Here is a 12,978-nt window from a genome sequence, read left to right on the forward strand (position 1 = left end):
GCATTGCCGCCAGCTCTCTTATGAGCCAGCGAGGGTGCCGCACCTTTCCCAGGGGGCTGACGGGTGGGAATCTTGGATCCCGCCCATCAGCCCAGTGAGAAAGTCGGAATAGGGCAGTGGGGAGTCTGCCACCTTGACGGCAGCCTCCTACTACGGGTCTGGCAGTCGGCAAATCTCACAGCCAAACTTGTAATCAGGTCCTAAATATCACCTGTCTACTTAGCTTATACTTAGTATATGTCTCCTATTTTTCTTTGATCAGGTAACCATCTTCTGTCCTCTCACTCATCCCTCTTCACTTCTTTTGGGCTACTAGTATGTGCATTATTCTTGGTACTGCTTAGATGGCTGCCAGTGTGAAACCCTTGTATTGCATTGTACTATATTGCAACACTTATATAGAACTTACTACCCCCATGTGGGCCGCTGAAGCACTTGGTTGTATGCATTTTGGGCCTCCTTTTATAGTTTGTGCCTGGTTACTTCCTGATTCTACCTTTTTTAATTGCGCTTTATTAATTTTACATGTACAATCAAATTTACATAAAAAAACTCTTCAGATTACATACTACTTTTCAAGGTCTCAGGAGCTCCATAAGGGAGTTGGATATCAAATGTTACAGAGATATCACCATCCAAAGTGATATATAATCGAATACACAGTGTAGCATCCTGAGTTAAAATAGCCTAAATGTAAACTAATGAGACCGCCTGCCCTCACCAGACAACGCAGAGTAACGTGTCTGTTTCAATACTACCAGCTTCTACTTAATATTTTGTGGATGCATTTTTCTATCTTTGCCTCCATTTCCAACTACAATGCTTTGTATGTAGTATCTGGGAAGCAGTAATTCATGCTTGCTTTTAAGGAAACGATATTTCCATGTTGCTAAATTGTGATTCCTAATTTATCACAGTGCGTTTTTTGCAAATATATGTTTAAGATTCAATAAAGCTTCTGACTGGTATGCAAATGGCTAATGCTGAGTACAACAAGCCTCTAATTCAATGTAATTCTCTAGGCTATCAATTTGAACCTCTACCGGACTGCCAGACGGGACTGACGACATGGAAAGACACTTAAACAAAGAGCACATTTCTGTATTTTTCCCCCCAAAAAAATACAGACCAAGAAACACATTATTATCCACGTTTTTAAGTGTAAAAGCAGTAAAAATGAAAAAATGGGAGACTTAGGGCCTGATTACGAGTCTGGCGGTCTCAAGACCGTCAGACTCACGGTGGCAGTTGGAACGTCGCGGCTGTGGCAGTCCAACTGCCACATTACAGCCCTGCCAGTCCGACTACCAGGGGACTGCCGTTTCCACCAGGATCTCTGATCCAGACAGGATGACGGCGGTCTTGGTTGTGGCCAGCCAGGGCGGCGCTGAAGACATCGCTGCCCTGCTGATTAAAACCTTGTTCTCTGCCAACCTTTTCATAGCAGTTTGACCACCATGAAAAGGCTGGTGGGGAACAAGTGCAGGGGGCCACAGAGGGTCACCTGCACTGCCCATGCCCATGACATGGGCAGTGTAGGGGTCCCCCTGCCCAGCACCCTTGAAATGCGCACTGTCTGGACAGCAAGGGTGCTAGTGCACCCTGCGTGCACCAGCATTGCCACCAGTTCAATTATGAGCTGGAAACAATGCTGCCACACCTTTCCTACTGGCCTGATGGGCAGGAACCTTGGTTTCCGCCTGTCAGCCCAGTCGGAAAGTTGTAATGGAGCTGGTGAGGAAACCGGCAGCACTGTGGCGGTCTGCTCGATGGGGAGTTTGGCGGTCGGATGTTTCAGACCGCCAAACTTGTAATGACCCTCAAGCACTATCCTGTGGACTATAAATATATCATAAATGCCAACCTTTTCTTATAGCAATCAATACAAAAAACAGTAAGTACATGCGTGCGCGGCTGCATCTGTCATACACGCTTCAAAACACCCTTCCTTATGCGCTGCACCTTTTCTCAAACAGGCCAAACTGGTGCCAACTTCTTTTTCGCCATACACTTGAAGAAACCAGGTAAAATTACAGCACTGTATTATAAATGCCAACATTTTAGAACAGTAAAGTGGGAGATTTGGAAAAAAAATTGGGAGAATGTATTTTCCCCAGCCACTTCTACACACACACATACACATTATACATAGGTAGTAGCAGTTTGATCACTGTTCAAGTTCCCTACACATCGTGTTTGGCTGGAAAGGACTGGGACGTGTTTCTCCGAAAGGAATGAACATTTCTGAACAGTTTTTTGTCGTCGTTTGTGAATGTCTTGCGGAAAACGTTCCCACAATATCCGGATGTACTTAGCTGAGCCCTGCAAATATTTCCCTGCCCCTCCCAACCATCCGCAACTCAAGTGCATCACGCATTCCCAAGACATCCCAGATGGAAAACCATAAAATTGTAGCTACGGGGAGTGGATGTACTAAGGATACTGCAATGAGATGACACATCCTGTGGGCTCATAAAGTAATTACCGAAGAAGCACCAGCCTCGGCAAAGCTGAGCTGGTTTCAATAAATAGACACGGGGGAATGTGGAGCAATTAGCTGGGGAGACCATGCCTCCCAGAAACCACAGCTCTGCTAGCGTGCACGAATAGTATCTTCCAAAATACACTGCCAAAGAAGAGGCCATTTTGAAGGTGTTCTCCAGCATATTCAATCTCACATGAATTAATTTATGTATTTTTTCGGGCTCAACAGTTCATACAACGGTGACGTACAGAAGAACACTATCGGTACAAAGCATAAAGGGCAAATTGGATGATTAACAGAAATCGGAGAGAATGACTTGGGTATTGGTCACAAATGAGGTTATGTGTTGAGGTGGGTTAGCCAACAAATTAACAAAGTGAGCTGAGCCACAGCGGAGCCAAAGGTCTGACTTGGCTCTTAGAAGCTGTGCCCGAGCCTATCCCTGAATATGTTTGCCACGTAAATCATGCAAAGAAACATCAGGTAAAATATAATAAAATCTTCAAAATTCAAAAAGTTGCATTTCTTTAATATGGAAGGTTTGACGTTAATATGTCAGATTATAGCACTGTTCTGAGAAGTACTAATTAAAAGTGATAGGTTTTAAACGAATTTAGAGCCACACCTCGCCTGCCCCTCATCCTACAAATGTACCATTAGCAAAGTAAGAGGCAAGACAATTGTCATGTGAACCATTTATGTTGCCAAGATTCTTATAGACAGCTCACTGTAATTATGTGATTCTGTATAATTATGGATTTGGCACATTTGCTGCATAATCCAGCATCTGCTGCATAATATGCAAATGTTAACAAATAGAGGGGCATATTTATAAGCCGCTGGCTTAATTTTTTTTTTTTAAGCTAATGTGGCCCAATGAGGCCAAAATCCTCACACCATATTTACAAAGTGGCGCAATGCATGCATTGCGCCACTTTATAACCCTTTGTGGTACATTATGCCTGCGCATGTCCAATGCCGTCGTACAGAGGGTCTCGCTAGCACCCTCGGAATGCGCACTGTCTGCACAGCAGACAGTGCACGTTCCGGTGGTGATGGGGAGGGAAGCCCCTGCACTGCCCATGCCATAGGCAGTGGCCCCCTGCACATGTTCTCCACCAGCCTTTTCATGGCAGTAGAACCACCATGAAAAGGCTGGAGGAGAACATGGTTGTAATCAGCACGGCAGACGTCATCCCATCGGTATCAAAGATCCAGGCGGAGATGCCGGTCTTTTGGCGGTCCGACCACCAGGGTTGTAATATAGCGGTCAGACCGCCGCAGTTGCGGCAGTCCGACCGCCACCATGAGGTTTTGAGTCCGCTAGACTCGTAATAGGGCCCCTAATCTGGTACTGTGTACATTAGACATGTTTTCAGGCAGAAAGTCATGTATGTTTGTATGCACTAGTTTTAAAGCAGTGAGAAATGAAGCACTGTAGATTTCATTAAGGAGCGTAAGTGGTCTAGGCTTGATGCAGAGTTTGCCAGACAGGTACTCTACTATAAATACAACAGATATCCCATATGTCTTATTACACATTCCATATACATTGGATAAAGTGCTGTCTGCTGCACGTTATGAGGATAATGCAAGTCACTGAGGAGTTCCATGACTATATGCATGATGAAGGCCAAAGGACAAGTTCCTTTTTAAGGTCATGGAACTCCTAATTATGATGCAGGTTTTCTGGCCAAAATTGAAGATGATCTTTAGCGTTGGCTGATGCAGTACTAGTACCCGTTAAAGAACTGGGAGTTTGTGTCCTTTCTCAATCCCATGAGTAATAGTGCAAGCCTGTATGTGTGTGGTCACATGCATGTTCAGTCTGCATGAATGTCAAATTATTTTGTATTCATTCAAAGTTTTTCTGCAGCGCAGACCATGTCAAATTAACGTAAGAGCGCTTTACAATGGTATCGACAACAAGGTTTATGAAAGATGTAAACAAATATACATATCGCATTACATAGTGATAATGTAGCATCCATTCTGTAATTATGAACGAGAGAAAACAACTTGAAGACGACCAAAAAGGAGACCATTAATACACAATAAGCATATATGTACGCAGTGCAGACTGTAGATTAGATTCAGTATTTGAGAGAGTCATATTTTATATTACATTATTAGGACTTAAAAAGAAGACATGCAATGCCTATAATTTAAAGACTGGGTAAGAGTGCTTTTGTTTCTGTCTTGAGTGAGACATAATAAGGGGTTATTGTGTGTGTTAGTTTGTCAGTCAGTATAAGATCTCAACACACACAGATAGTAATTCAGCTTGGAAATTATGTGATTAGGAGGCAGGTGTCTGAAATTAATAATAGTGTCAAATAGAAAAATAGCATATTGACTCCCACAAGTAAGCTGTCACAATAGTCCACCATATGAAAGACCACTCTTTTGTTTGGAAACTTGGTAGCATGTGATGACGCAGAAATGAAGGTTTTATATTTATTAGCGCTTAAACGTAGTGCTGCAATAATCAAGTGTGACTTTAACCGAACTAATAAAGATTGTACGGGGAAAAATGTGCCCTCAGAGTAGTTTGCCAACATTTATAAGCGTGCTTCATATAACGTGATGTATTAGAATTGTACTAATCTGACATAATCGTAAACGTGTGCCATGATTTGCTTGTTTAAAATGTTTAGCTTAGCATAACTTTAGTGGAGGCTTTGGCCTAGCTGCCTTGTCTCACGGTTTAGATGCTCGTATTTTTCCAACGTGCTAATAAACGTGTATTTTTGCTTGAAGCTGTACTTTTCCAGTGAGATCGTTCACATGCTTATCTTTAAGGTTTCGTGCCAGCCTGGCATCTTCTTCTTTGCTCCAAGGTCAATCTGCAGGTGCGGACAATGGAAGCTCTGAAAGTGAGTTAATTGGTAAAATATGTTGCAACTTACGTACCCGACTTCAAGGATAATGTATGCCTAGGTAGAAGCTTGTGAACTGTAGTTTTTGATTGGACAATTTGAAGCCAACCTATGAACCCTCCAATGGAAGACCCTACTGGATTTGAACTGTTGTCTATTTAAACCAGGTGCACGAGGAGAAAGCAGCCATTACGAGCCCATTTTTGAGGACATTACCAGCCATTATTTGCTACCAGACATTACCCGCCATTTTGCAGGACATTGCAGCTATTATGGCCCATTTTGCTGCAACGCCATTTTGAAAGAGACTTTGAGTAATTCTCGCCCTAGAGACTTTAACTTCGATTTGCCCCTTTGCATGAAATAGTAGTTGTTCTTTTATCTTGCTGCCGTGAGGCAATTGCCCCGTCCACCCTGCCCCTTTGCCCCGTCCCATGCCGATCGAAGCCGGTACCTGTGAGACGAAGACTTCCTTGAATGCTGATTGAATTTGGTAAATATGAAAGAGAAAATGTACAATTGCATTGTGTTTTCTTTTTAGGTAACCAACTGCTGATTTTTGATAAGAGCCCTAGTTAGGAGTTTTCCAAATTAATGTTACTAAATCGTTCTGCATGAAGTCCCACATGCTGATGCTAATTTGAGGTTAGATGAGGAATTCATTTGTTGCACGATGCAATTTGAGACCTTGTTCTGCTGATCAATGTATGAAATTAGCTCATTACAGATTATAGTTTTAGTGATTTGCATTGCTATTATCGAAGGTATTGTTATTCAAATGCTGCATAGATTGCATCTGTTCCGTCGTTATGGACAGCTATTAATGTTCATTTACATATATCATTTGGTGTTGAGACACATTTATATTGTGCTAGCTTTGTTAATATAGGGAAATAAATTCACTAACATTGAATAAACTGGTGTGGTTATTCGTGGCCGAAAGGTCACGGTTCGCCGAAATGTATTCTGGATTAATTGTGAAGTGTTATGTTGATCAAGGTATTGCTTATGTTCGTTATTGATTATTGATTTGATTGAATCGATTACTCTCGAGTGAGGAGAGCCCCACTTGGTCAAAAGATTCATCGGCCCTAAGAGCGTCCAAATACAGGTAAATTATTAGGTCGGAACGCTCTATCACATGGAAGGGAAGGTACTGCTAAGCTTCCCCGATATTGAGCTGTCAGGTCAGTATCTGGTCTCCATAAGGGTGTTTGTGATTAATTCAAGTCTCAGGGTGAAGTTATATTTTAATCCAAAATTCTGGTTGTTGGGGTGGCTATGTAGAGGTCCAGAAGCAATGTGACAAAAGAACCAATGCTGCTAAGAAGCAGATGATTTTATTTTTAGCAGATTTAAGCATAAGTGAAGTATGGTACAATCCTGTGTTAAAACCAAAAATGTCGCAGTGAGGAACAGAAGAACTCCCTGAGTGAAAACTTCCAAACCAACAGCCGCCGTCCACTAAACCTTTTGTACCTTGACAGGAACTGTCATGACATTATAGGGGTCCCTATGAAGGTGCCAAGATCAGTACTGGGCCAGTGTTAGTCTCTCAGTCTGTCGGACAGTATTTTGTAAGGGTGGTGGACCTAATATCCTACCCCTCTCTTATCAGCAATTATTAGGAAGCACTTTAAGTGGTACTGTCTATCAAAATTGCATATCGCCTGCCCCCCTAAATTATTACAACAAAAATAACATTCTTGGCACCATAGTGCCTTATTGTCATTTGTTTTTTATGTTGGTGTGCAGTTTATAAAGTCATTCTTTGCCCTCTGGTGTCTGTAAAATCGCAGTACTTATTTTGTCTCAGTAGCATGTATGTTTGCAACCTTTCTCAAAAAACATACTGGCCTTTTGTTTACGTTTTGCTATACTGTAAGACCCAAGTGCTGGTAGGTGAAAAAATTGTGTAAAATGTTCATTATTATTTTGTACCACAGCAATTATCCCTTTATTTCAATGATCATTAAAAAAATTCTCAAAATCTTTTTTGAAGTGATTGGTTCACTTGATTGCTGTTTTATATTAAGACTTCAAAGAAAAATACCTGATTCTATATCACGATTGGAGACGAGGATTATGCCTTGCTTTCTTTCTTTATTCCATTCCAGCTGCTTCAACTTAAACAATAACGAAGCTACCTTTCCCATGAGCGATAGGGAAAGAACTACAATTTCGGCATCCAATGAACAAAGCACAGTCCATCATAAACTGGGTCACTCGCCACGTAACGTCCTCTTTCTTTCCTGCTTCCAAGTAGCTAAGAAGATATTTCTCTCCTCTCTCAATATTGTATAATTTGATGTATTTTTTCATCTTTACGGGCTCAGTGCAGCCTTTTTTCCAACTGCGGGATCGCACCTCAGTGCTCCTGTCATGACGGAGTGAAGACTCAGGCCACAAGAGCATGGTGCGGCATTCTGCTACTAGGGGCGCATGATCGCCTGAGCGTGATCTGTCAGTTTCTGAGCTGACGAGAAGCATCCCGCGCAAAATGCCTCAGCCACCTGGAAGCCTGACGCCCACTATTTGGTGGGTCTGTATTAGAACGGCACCAAGTACCGTTTTTTCTTATCAATAGGCTGCTTCTCGCGCTTCTGTGCTGCCTCGGGCCCTGCCCAAGTGCTTAGCTGGTATACCCTTCACATTTAATAGGGCATGTGGGCCCCAGGGTTGAGACCTGCATAGCGCTTTGCGCTAATAAAACCTACTACTTGTCCTAGCTCCAAAATGTGCCTTAGGCACCTCAGGGAGTTTTCCCTGAGTCTCTGGTCTGCCTGCACTCTGTAGCCAGCCAGGGTATAGCCAATACTTGTTGTTGTGGATGGTGGATGAGTACACAGAGGAGGAGTCCCTACAGGTGGTCCCCACTGATGATGAATTTTGCCAGATGGTAGACGCCTCCATACATCAGGCAGTAGTAGCAGCTATAGGACCCTTGTAACGTCACCTCATTTAGCGTGACTGTGCCTGCCCTCTGCCTCTAAGTGGTATAATGAGACCTACCCCCACGCCAGTGGAACGCCCCTTGCAAGGTCTTCTGCAAAAGCATAAGGGTGACAAGCCCCTGGACCTGGGGGTGTTTGAATCCCTCAAAAAAGCATTTATCAGACCCGAACCCTCAGGCGCAAACAGCCCCTACGGACCCATAGAAGTACCTCCGTTGTCAGATCAGGATGATGGAGATTCGCCAGACGAAGCGGGTCCATCCTACCCTTGGCGCCGCTCTCCGATACCAGAGGATCCCAAATCACAGGAGTCCAGATCTGACATGCTGGAACCAGAGGACTTGATCCATCTACACTCTGCGGAAGGGTCACATATGGATAAGGTGGCTCAGTATGTGGCTAGCTGCCTCTGAAAACCTCTGGATAAGGAGAGTTGGGTGTGCCTGAAAGCAGAATGCCCAAGTCCCTCCCTTCCTAGGAAGGTTGCCCTCACTCCCGAGCTTGAGCCCCACATAGCCACCTTCCTGCAGAAATATGTTAAAGATCCCAAGAAGGAGATCGATACGTCTTTGCGTTCGTGCCAGGACAAACTCCTGCATGTGAGTGGTCCACTGACAAAGATCCTGGACCTAGCAGAAGGCCAGGGAAGCACCATCTTCCCGGAGGCTCTCTCAGGGTGGGCCAAATGGGCAGTTATATTACTGGGCAATGCCTACTGTGCCATCTCGAAGGAACGACGACGCTCCTTCCTCCTTAAGGTAGATCCGAAGAATGGAGACCTGGCGTCAACGGAGGCAGACCGAGCGGCGCAGGAAGGCCTTTTTAGGGACCCTTCATAAAGGAGCTGGGCAGGTTTGTTACTACATTCACTTTGCTGTACAAGGCGCACACGTCTATTAAAAAGATTTTCCATTCAAATTTTTTTATCAGGCTAGCTGTGGCACGGGCTGCTCAACTGATCACTTCTATGTCCAAAGCCCTCCCAAAGGCTTCAAACGTCAACAAGACCAGCCCTGCCAGAGAGAATTTTTCAATACATGAAGACCCTACAGGGGATGTACCTCCAGAGGCTCTTCCAGGGTTCAATCCCAAACCCAAGCAGGTAAGGATGTGCGATTCCTAAGAGTGGGCAGCAGGCTCACAATGTTCAAACACAATTGGGAAGGGATCACATCAGATGTGTGGGCTTTGCAAACCATCCCAGGTTTTTTCATAGACTTCTACGGTACTCCAGCACAGCTTGTTCACCCACGCCTGCTGAATTTTGCAGAAGATCAGGCTGCCTTAATAGATCAGGAGATTGGGGAACTTCTGGAAAAGGAGACCATATCCAGGACACAACTTCACCCCAAGGTTTTTTGAGCAATCTCTTTCTAGTAGAGCAACGGGATGGTGGTCAGCATCCGGTAATCAATCTCAGAGAGTTCAATGGTTGGCTCATCTATCACCATTTCAAGATGGAGGGTATCCAACTCTTACACGACCTCTTGAGACCTAACAATTTGATGGTCCGGCTGGAACTTCAGAATGCCTACCTAACGGTCCCGATTTTCGCCCTGCATCGCAGGTTTCTGCAGTTCAGGTGGAGGCACCAGCTTACAAGTTCATGACATTGCCGTTTGGGCTGTCTTCCGCTCCCTGGTGCTTAACCAAGATCCTCAAACCATTCATGGAACACCTCCAGGCTCAAGGTTTTCACCTTATAGTGAACTTAGACGACCTTCTGATCAAGGATCAATGTCCTCATCATCTGTCAGACCAGCTTCAGGTGACCATGAATCTTTTGGATAATTTAGGTTTCATTATCAACAGATGCAAATCACTGCTCTCCCCAGCTCGACAGTCTGCCTTCCTGCACTTTGTTATAGATTCAGTTGAAAATTCCCTGAGTCTTCCTCCGCGCAAGATCGTGAAGATCTGCAGGGAGCTTGGGAGGACTCTGTGAAGGAGCTCAACCATTCTACGCGAGATAGCCAGGGTGGTAGGATTGCTGTCTTCCACCATTCAGGCGATTTTTCCAGGCTCTCTTCATTACAGAGCCTTGCAACTCCTAAAGGCATTTCATTTGCGCAGGGGCTTGCAAAACTCGGAGAAGGTTCCTCTCACAGATGAGGTGGTAGACAAGATGAGGTGGTGGTTCACACACATGGAGGTCTGTAATGGCAGAGCCATCTTCGTGTCTGATTCCGACCTGGTGATTGAATCAGACACCAGTAAGTCTAAATGGGGGGCACACTACGAAGACTCCTCTACAGGCGGAAAGTGGTCTGCGGAGGAGCAAAAGTTACACATCAACTGCCTAGAGTTCATGGCAGGGTCCTTTGCGATAATGTGCTGGATGAAGGACCGGATCTGTTGCACTGTCCTGCTGAAAAGCTCAGCAGTCAGGTATACCAACAAATTAGGGGGTGCCTAGTCGAAAATGTTGGCAGACTTGGCCAAAGATCTCTGGGAGTTCTGTCTGACCAAGAACATCAGCGTTACAGTGGAATATCTACCCTGCACTTCCAATTAAATAGAAGATTGGTATTCCTGACAGTGGTCAGACACGAACTGTCTGAACCTGTCAATTTTCAAACGTCTGGATGTCCTATGGGGTCCCATCTTGATACACCTATTTGTGTTAAGTCTGGACCTTCAACTTCTCTGCTATTTCAGCTGGATGCCTGACCCTCTGGCAATAGTAACAAATGTGTTTCTACAGGATTGGACAAAGGAACACGAATATGCGTTCCCCCCCCTTTGCATTGGTCACAAGACTATCAGCGCATGCCCATCGACAGAAGGCCAAGGTAGTTCTGATCACAACTTGATGGAGGTTGCAAGTTTGTTTTCCAGTTCTTCTGGAACTTTCATGGGATTCTCCAATCCTTCTACCCTGCGCTCGGGATCTCCTGCATGATCCCCAGGGCAATTGTCACCCACTGGTGCTCCTAGATCAGATGCCACTCATGGCCTGGCAGATTTCAGGGAACACTGGGGAGTCCCAGGATTATCAACGGAGGCTGAGAGAATATTGGCGGCTGCATGGCCAGATGGCACCAATAAACATTACAAATCTGTGTGGTTTTGGTGGGTACGTTGGTGTGTTCAAAACTACCACGATCCCATGGGACATAAAGTGGTCCCCATCTTGAATTTTCTGGCGACCTTAGCTTCCCAAGGTTTGGCCTTCAGGACTATAAACTCTTACAGATCTGCTACAGCAACCTGTCATTTTCCTCTGGAGGGTTCTCCTATAGGGGAACATCCCCTTGTGTGCAAGCTAATGAGAGGAATACGCTTGACATTGCCTCTAGAGCCTAGATGTTCTGCACTTTGGGATGTCAATTTAGTCCTAAATCTTTTTCTTGCCCGGCAACAAAATTAATGTTGTCACATAAAGAACTGTTGGCAAAATTGGCCATGTTCCGATGTTTAGTGTCATGTCATCGAGTGTCAGACATGAGGGCTCTAGAGCTTTCAGGTCGGTCATTCACCCTGGATGGCATGACATTCCATATTTCCAGGCGAACAAAAACAAATTCCAAAGTGGTTTCACACCCTGCTTTTCACAGATTCCCAAAATTGTATGTGGTTTGTTGCCTTAAAGCTTATGAGGATATGACAGAAGAGTTCCGACCTCCAGGGGAAGGCAACTATTAATCTCCTTAAAAAAAAAACAGAAGGCAGTCTCATCTTTCACCATTGCCAGATGGATCCGCTGGGTAATGCAGGAAGTGGGAATTGATGGTTCGCTATTTGGCACTCACTCAGAGGAGCGATGGCCTCTAAGGCTTTTTGTTCGGGGGCTCGGTTAGAGGGCACAATTAATGCAGCAGATTAGTTTTAAGATTCCATGTTCAAGCGGTTTTATTTCAAACCAGTGCTAGACATGGTGTATTTGGTGGTGGATAAGCTTTGAACAGGCATAATGCTCACCTCCAGTCCTGACATACAGTGTAAAATGTCTGAATAAACTTGAAGGAAAGTTTCAATTCTATTAAGGACACGGAGACGAGGATTGTTCCTACCCAAGGTTTTAGAAAGGCTCTTTTCCCTCCCCGACTGTTATTGGAATGTGGAGTTCTTAAAGGGAGAGGTTACCTGTAAGGTCTAAGTATTTTATTGCTTCCTTCCAATTTTCTGTTTTGGTTTTTCTAAGCTGTCATGCAGTAAAGGGATGCTTGATACAAGGTCAAGTAATTTACATAACCTGATTCTTTTTATTATAATGTTTAACTATGATGTTGCTGTAGTTAACATTGTTTTGTTTCAACATTAACAATGATTGCTTTTTACCAGACTCTCTTTTTCCTTACTTCTTAGGTACAGAAGGATCTAAATCGGAATGAGAGAGGAGGAGGTCACAATCTCTAGTCGCTTTCAAGAAAGAGGATGTTACCTGGACAGCGACCTGGATTATGATGGACTGTGCTTTATAGATTGGATGTTGAAATTGCAGTTCTTTCCATAGGGCTTATGGGAAAGGTAGTTTTGTTATTGTTTAAATTGAAGCTGCTGGAATGAAGTAAAGAAAGAAAGCAAGGCATTATCCACGCCTCTGTCCTTAATAGATTTGAAACTTTCATTCATGTTTATTGAGAAATTTTACATTTTGTTGTTTTTATCTAATTCGATTTTACTGGTAGGGACAAACAAGTATAGAACAAGCTAGTAT

The sequence above is a fragment of the Pleurodeles waltl genome, chromosome 10 (assembly GCF_031143425.1).
Source record: "Pleurodeles waltl isolate 20211129_DDA chromosome 10, aPleWal1.hap1.20221129, whole genome shotgun sequence".
Classification (NCBI taxonomy): domain Eukaryota; kingdom Metazoa; phylum Chordata; class Amphibia; order Caudata; family Salamandridae; genus Pleurodeles; species Pleurodeles waltl.